Below are 8,236 nucleotides of genomic sequence, written 5' to 3'. Positions count from 1 at the left end.
TAAATATATAAATTTTATCTTTATCATCACATAAAAATATATATTTTTTAAAATATTTTAACTTAAAATATATATTTCATCTTTATCATCAGTTAAAATTTCTTTGACAAAATACCTTAACTTAAAATATATTTAAATATTTTATTATTAATTTAATATAAAAATATATATTTTATTATTATCTTAACTTTTAAATTATTTTTTAAAAATATCTTAAATTAAATTATATTATATTTTATTTTAAATTAAAATAAATTTTGAAGTTAATATATTTTAATATATTTTTGAAAGTTTAGATAACGATAAAATATATTTTTAATTTTAAAATAAAAATAAAATATATTTTTAAGTGAAGATAAGAATAAAATATTTAAATATATTTTATGTTAAAATATTTAAAAATATATATTTTTAAGTGATTATAAAGATAATATATATATTTTTACATTAAAATAAAATTAAATATATTTAATAAGTTAAGAAAAAAATAAAATATATTTAATAAGTTAAAAAAAATAAAAGATAATTTTAAAATTTAAGATATATAAAATATTCTTTAATTTTGAGTAAAGAATTTATATATTAAGGTACAATATATATATATTATTTGTTTTCCAAAGCATATCAAATGGCTGCCTTAGCTCAATGGTTTGATTTCTAATATTCTAGCCAAGCAACTTGGGTTCAATTCCTTTCACCTACTTTTTGTGCGGATTTATTTTCTTTCAACCAGAGGGTGACCACCCTCTGATTAGTGAAAAATAAATCTATTAAATTAAAAATAAATTCAAATAAATTTAGTCATCCAATCAAATAAGACACATGTCATGAAAGATGTCACCAATGATACGTGGCACCTCCTGATTTGATGGTTTAATTTATTTTAATTTATTAAAATTAGGATCAAATTGAAAGAATATATAAGTTACAGGGATCAATTGTGAATTATACCAAAATGTTTTAACGACCACGTCACCACCTCCGTTAAAAATTAACGGTCGGTGGCTTAATTGAAACATTTAAATAGTTGGGTGGTCTGATTGATTCAATTGAAACTTTGGCGGTCAAATTGATTTTTGACCATAGTTTAGTGGTCTCCCGTGTAGTTTACTAAAAAAATAATCAAAGTGATATCAACATGAAATAAAACATGCACAAGAGACAAGCTTTAAAGTGGTTCGGTCTTGTTTACCTCCACAGGCGAGATAAACAATAATCCTTTATAGATGTAGAGAGCAATAAGAGTACAAGTACATGATATCACATGTATCCCAAAATCCTATATAGATACCAAAACCCGATGTATCCCAAAAACTCTATCAATCCTTACAACATAAATCCCAAAAAGGATTAAATCTCTCCAAAATAATTAACTCTCTCAATAAATTAAGAAATAAATTCTATTTATGGAGCTAAATACTTTGCCACCAAGAATTCTTATAATTTACGTTAAAATATAACAAATCTCCCCCCTTGAGTCAAATTTCATCAAAATTTGGTCTTCAAGTATTCGACAACTTCAAGTCTGCAACAACTTCAATTCTTACGGAATATCTATTGAAGTATCACTAGATCAATCGATAATTACTTCCCTACAATTGAAAACTCATTGCAACAAATTAATCTTGCATGTCTCCAAACTTGCTAACAAAATCTGCAGTAACAAATTCCTTCAAAATTCCTTCAAAATTCCATAGTCTGAACTACAACTCTGCGGAAAAATAACCAAAGCGATATCAACACAAAATAAGACATGCATATAAGATGAGATTTAACTTGGTTTGGCTTTGCCTACCTATACGGGCGAGATGGGCAATAATCCATTATAGATGTAAAACACGAAGAGTATAAATATATGATATCACATGTATCGCAAAACTCGGTGTATCCTAAAAACTCTCTAAATCCCTAACAAACTATCTCTGGAACATGAACTCAAAAGTTGCAGAGATCGCAAAAAAGATTACATCTCTCCAAAAATAATTTTCTCTCTCATTAGGTTAAGATATTATCACTATTTATAAAGCTAAATACTTGGTCATCAAGAATTCTTATTCCATAGGAATTGCTGGCTTATTTTCGCACCTTTAAAATGCTTTATTACGAAGAAACCTTATTAGACTGGATAATGTGTCCACTCACATCTGTACCGTTGGTACAACCTTGATAAAGTACTGGAACATCCCACTTGGTTGTTCTTCTGTCCATTGAGCATTGTAATCTCCGAAATCTTGATCTTGTACTTAGATTAAAATTGTCCTTTTAAAATGCTAGAAAGTCATGTACATGAACATTTGATTACTGAAAGCTTTTCCAAAGTGAAAAAAAGAAAATTCTCTGACATCTTATTGACTTCTAAAGAAAACCTTCCTTCTTTCACTTGTCGATAAAATTAAGGTATGAACATTTGATTACTGAAATCTTTTCCCAAGTGCAAAATGAACTTTCTCACAGGAGTTGCAACAATCATCATCAACCTCTTCTACACCTTAACATGAACCACAATACATCTCATTATGCTCGAGCCTGCCACATGCAACTGTAAATACAATTCAATCTTGGGAGCACCAATTCCTTCTTTTCTTGATTCTATTTTAATACCCAAAATTTTAGTTAGTGACCAAAATTAATAAATTGAATGTTTAATAGCAAAAATGTAAACTTAGAAAAGTTTAGGGACTAAATTATAATTCTCAATATTTATGTATTTTAGTCTCGTAAATGATTAGTTTACCCCTAAGAATTGTATTTTCGTGTCACTCAGATTTTTCGTACTGAATTTGTATTAAAAGCTACAAAGCGATAAATTTTGAGAAAAATTCGGATAATCGAATAAAATCGAATTTTTGAGATATTTTGAAGGATGATAAGGCAAGCTTAATATTTTCATTTCCTTGCGTTAATTTGGAAGGATTTAATATGGACCATTGGACTTAAGTTGATTTTCCAATATTAAATATGAGTTGTTGGATGAAAGATGGCAACATTGTAATTTTTAAAAAAGTACAAGGGAAATGTTGGAAATTATCATTTTTGGTTCATCTTTGATTTTTTGATGAACAAAATTGACATGTAGCATGATAATAAACATGTGATTTCAAGGGCAAAATTATCATTTGGCTTTAAATGAATTTTTATTTCATTTTATTTATTAAATGGACATATGACTTATGATATTTTCATAGAAATTTCAAGACATTTTCTCCATAATCTTCAAGTTTCCTTGAGGTTCTCCAAAGGGAATAAAAAGTTTTCTTTTTGATTTTCAAGCTAAATTGTTAGGATTTTGGATGAAAGCATGAAATAGAAAATTGTTTTACATGAAATTTTCTATCATTTGGTACCGTTTGTTCATGCTTTCCATGCTTGAAACCCTAAGTTCTTGAATTGAATGAATGAAGGGGATGTTAGGTTTTCATGTTTTAAAGTTGTGTTATATTGTAGTTGACGTTGTTGAATCTTCCATGCTTAAAAGATGATTGAAACCCATTAGAAATGATATGTATATGGTTTGGTCATAGCTAGAGTTTTGATAGAAATTGAAGTTTGAATTGAAATTGACATGGGATTGATTGTAAATTCTCAGAAATGATGTTTAAAAGTGGAATTCATGCTTGAATCAAATTGAAAATCAAGGTTAAAGCAACCTTTGATATTCGACCATGGTGGAATAATTAAGGAAAAAATATTCAAGGGTTAGAAATGATGAATGAATGATTCTACAAGTTTTAGAATGTTGTTTGGACCATTTTGGAAGTTTGTAAAGCTTAAACGACCAAATCACATGTTATAGGAATAATGGGTTTATTGTGGAAATTGATTATAATTGATGTATCATGCTTTAATGAGTTGTTGGAATATTGAATTTGACGTGAAATGGCAAGGGATCATTTTTAATATTTTGGAAATATTAGGATGAATTCTAAAATAATACATTTTGATGATTAAATTGTGAAATTTGGAAATGATTATGTGAATTATTCATTGAGTTGAATATTATAACAATTGAAGTTGTATTTTGAAGTGTTAAGATTGGTATTGTGGATATCAATTGGATTTAGTATCGAAAGAATTTTTAGAAATTTTTATGCTAATGTGTGACACGCGTCATTTTTCGCATCAAAATAATTCATTCTTCTCAATTAATAAATAAAGGAAATTTAACGTAGTAAAAGAGAATTAAGGGTCGATCCCACAGAGACTAAGGAAACTTCATGATTTATTCGTGCTTTGTTTAATCTTTGAGCCAAGAAGTGGATGGAGTAGAATTTGAGTAATGGTGGGGATTTATATATGAAGAGAAATAAAATAGAAGAAAGAAAAATAAAAAGATTTCAAAGAAGATTAAAAAGAAAATTACAGATAAAGTTTAAAAGAAAATTTAATATGGTAAAATCAACCTTAGGCTTTCGCTTTGACTCAATTTCCTTTGGATCATTGAATTAGATTTTCCCTTCAGGATTCACACCGAATACATTATCTACAAGGGCAATCTTCATGACTCTTCTTTGTATACCGAATACCTAAGGCACTCTTTGATTTTGGCTTCGAAAATTGATCTGATTAACATCAATTGTTGTAGATCAATAACCATTTAAGTTTGTGAAGACAGACTCAGATTGTTGTTTCAATAACTACTAATTATGATCTCAATTCCCTCTTAGCAAGACAATCTTGCCAAGTATGTTCCCAAGAAGTCGAATGTGCTTTCAATAAGCCGATCCTTCCTCCCACACATTTAATCATAATAACATCTTGACCAAAGTCAATCTTTGATTTTAAAAGCTGTTTTGATTTTGAAAATAAGCGTAGAGATTGAGAGAGATATTCCGAAGTTATTCAAGTGCTTTTCAATTCTCACATTGGAATTGAGTCATCGCTTTAGCCCTCGGTTTGAAAGAAAATTAAAGAAAACAAAAATAAAAGAAAATATTTTTTAATAAACTAAAGAAAGAATGATTCCATTAGGCTTACCTGAAGGGGTATTTATAGCCTTATAAAAATCCTAAAAGCAAAGAAAAGATAATTCCTAAAAATAAGATACAATTCATAAAGATAATACTTAAGATATTTAAACTAAAATCCTAAAAGCATGAGTTTAACTTGAATTCAAATTTCAAAAATGTGGAAGACCCATTCGTCCTTCTAGAAGAGCTGACTGGACTTTCTGGAAGGTGCTGACTCATCGCCTCGTCAGATGCATCATGCCCAGAGTCATGCCCACTAATCCGACTATGAATCCAGAAAAATAAAAAATTACACGATTTCGTTGTTCTTAGAATAATTTCTGGAATTCAATGTCCTGCATCGAAAATGAATGAAAAGGCCCAAGTTAGCAAGTAAAATTATATAATCAAGGAGTAATTAATCATAAAATAATGTATAATTTAAACATTAATCAATGTACGCCTATGTTCATGTTAGTAAGACATGTATTTTGAAATTGTATGTGTTGTGTAATGATGCTCGTGTAGATCGTGCTCAAAATCGAGATCAAAATAAGCTTATAGCTAAGGAAAAAGTACAAGAGTAAAGCATATCAATATTAAAGGTTTTCTAGTGAGGCATATCAGGTGAGTGCATTCTTACTTATATTATTATATGTATGATATGAGGAAGAATTAAGATGATTCAACCTCAAATGTTTTGGAAAAGAAAAGGATATGAATTGTATATTGATATATTTCATAATATTTTGTTAAATAGATTTCAATCATTTTGGGTATGAACTGCCTAATGCACTATTATATGATATTTTGATATAACCATCGATATTGATATCTTTGATACATGGAGGATATATGATTTTGACAAAAATGCCCATTGTATGTACATTGAGATTGTCTGGTATAATTGACATGCCATAAAGGTGGAGTATCAATAGCTGCATTATGCACGAAGTAATGTGATTTTGATATTATTGCGCGCAATTGCATTAAGTGCATGGTAATATGTGATTTTGGTACCATGTTACTCTAGGGAATGCAAAACATAGTAATGTGTTATCGGTACTATGGTATTCCCGATTATAGATACGTGATATTGTGTTCTATAGTACTTGTATATTTGTCTGGCACTGAAAATGCAATATGGATACAATGTGACTCGTGTACCTTGCATTCTCATTTGCCATACATTAGGATATGATTTAAATGAAATTGAAAAGTTCATGTTTGATCGATTTGATTGAAAGTAAAACTTTCTTCGAATATTCTGATTTGGTATTGAATTCTACTTTATATAAACTGGTGATTTTTAGGATACACGATGAGAAACTGACTTTGACGAGTCTGTTTTATATGTTCATATATTACTACATGATGATTATCGTACTATGGTTTACATAATATTTTATATATCAATATATTTTGTTGAAATTATGAAAATGTCTCACTAAGTGTATACTTAGCGTGTGATGGTTTCACGAGTAGATAAAAAAAAGGCCAGTGGATTAAGGAGCGTAGTTTGGAATCACTTTTTGAGGACCAACTCCCTAGTATCAATATGGCATCTTTTTGATGTTTTAATATTTCTAGTTGGCATGTATATTTATGTGTTGTGTTTGTTCTAATATAAGTATGTTGAAATATATATATATATACTAACTTCTAATGAATAGTATTAAACACTACTATATATAAGAAATAGTTTGTATGGTTAGTATTATATTAAATTATATTTTAATGGCTATATGGATGAATTTTTATTAGGTAGTTTTTAGTCAGTTTCTCTCATTATATGAAACAATATTGAGCTGCTATGTTATTGTCTAAAGTCAAAATTGATTCGAATATAATAATATTTTTTGATTTTACGTGATTAAGTAGTTTTTATTTTTATTGTTAAAAATTGATGATTTTTAAAAAACAAAATTTTACCAATTTTTTAATAAGAATTGTTTTAAAAGTACCAAGTGACATCTCAGACTCGTGTTCGGTGAAGAATACGGAGAAGGGGTGTTACATCTATAACATTGCAATGTGCATCTACCCATTTCTTTAATATATCACGTTTCACATAAAGGTGTTGCTCTACACTTACATCCATTGCACCAATACTTTGGATTTAGCTTGCAAGATGAGGAAATGTGATACCGAATTTGATGTGTAAAGTTTCCCCTCTTGAAGTATTAACCACAAGCTTTATTTCAGTCGAAGCATAAAGATATAGTTGGAGCTCAGAAAAGAAGAGCAGGAGCATAACAATGGAGGAGACGATAGTGATAATGCCACCAGAATGTGTAAAACTATAGAAATCCTTGTTGATCTTATGTTAGGCGTCGAGTTTCTTCAACTTATTCATTATCCCAACCATTAGTTATACCAATTTTTTTAATTCATTTTCTTTCTTTTTGTTTTGAATTGATTTATGAAATGATCCTCTTTATTTCCTTAAAATCCAAAAAAAAATATATAAATATAAATTAAAAGAAACTAATCCAATAGAACACGTAACTTAAACACCTCATTGAAACTAAAATGTGTATCTATGTTTCGAAATGAGGAGTTTTTGAAGGGAGGAGCTTAGCCTTTATACTAGTATAAATGTTGCTAAAGTTTGGATAGTTTTGTTTTCATTCCTTATTTTGAATGTCTATATATGACTGACAACTGTCGTTAGTCAAAATAAATCCATTCTTCTCAATTAATAAATAAATGAAATACATAGTAAAGATAAGTAAGGGACGATCCACAGGGACTTAGAAAATTCCTAAATTTTGGTTTGAATTTCCTTGACTAGTCGTTATGCAGTAGATAAAAAAGGGGGATTTTGTTAAAAATGATTAAAAAATAAAAAGTGATTTAAAGTAAAAATAAAGAAAATAAAGAATGTAACGTTGAAAATGAAAATGGTAAAAATAGCCTCAAGCCTCGCTTTGACTCAATTTTCTTCGGATCATCGAATTAGATTTTCCCTTCGGGATTCACGTTGGTTACTTTGTCTACAAGGGCAATCCTCGTAAATCTACTTTGTATACCGAATACCCAAGGCAATCTTTCATTCCAGCTTCGGAAATTGATATGATCAATATCAATTATCGTAAATCAATAATCGTTTAAGTTCGTGAAGATCGACTCAGATTGTTGTTTCAATAACTACTAATTCTGATCTCAATTCCCTGTTGGCAAAGTAATCTATCCAAGTGTGTTCCCAGGAAGTCAAATGTGCTTTCAATAAGTCGATCCTTCCTCCCACACATTTAATTGTAACAACATCTTGACCAAAGTCAATCTTT

The 8,236-nt window shown here is 28.8% G+C and overlaps 1 pseudogene; it reads right to left on the bottom strand.

Moving 5' to 3' along the window:
* Nucleotides 1–2,411: 2,411 nt before the first annotated feature.
* On the bottom strand, nt 2,412–7,314 carry LOC120170079 (annotated as a pseudogene).
* Between the last annotated feature and the right edge of the window lie 922 nt (nt 7,315–8,236).

This window comes from Hibiscus syriacus, unplaced genomic scaffold (genome assembly GCF_006381635.1).
Source record: "Hibiscus syriacus cultivar Baekdansim isolate YM2019G1 unplaced genomic scaffold, ASM638163v2 tig00111772_pilon, whole genome shotgun sequence".
NCBI classification, from domain to species: domain Eukaryota; kingdom Viridiplantae; phylum Streptophyta; class Magnoliopsida; order Malvales; family Malvaceae; genus Hibiscus; species Hibiscus syriacus.
The sequence above is the reverse complement of the archived record's forward strand: the minus strand, read 5'-3'. Positions and strand labels throughout refer to the sequence as shown.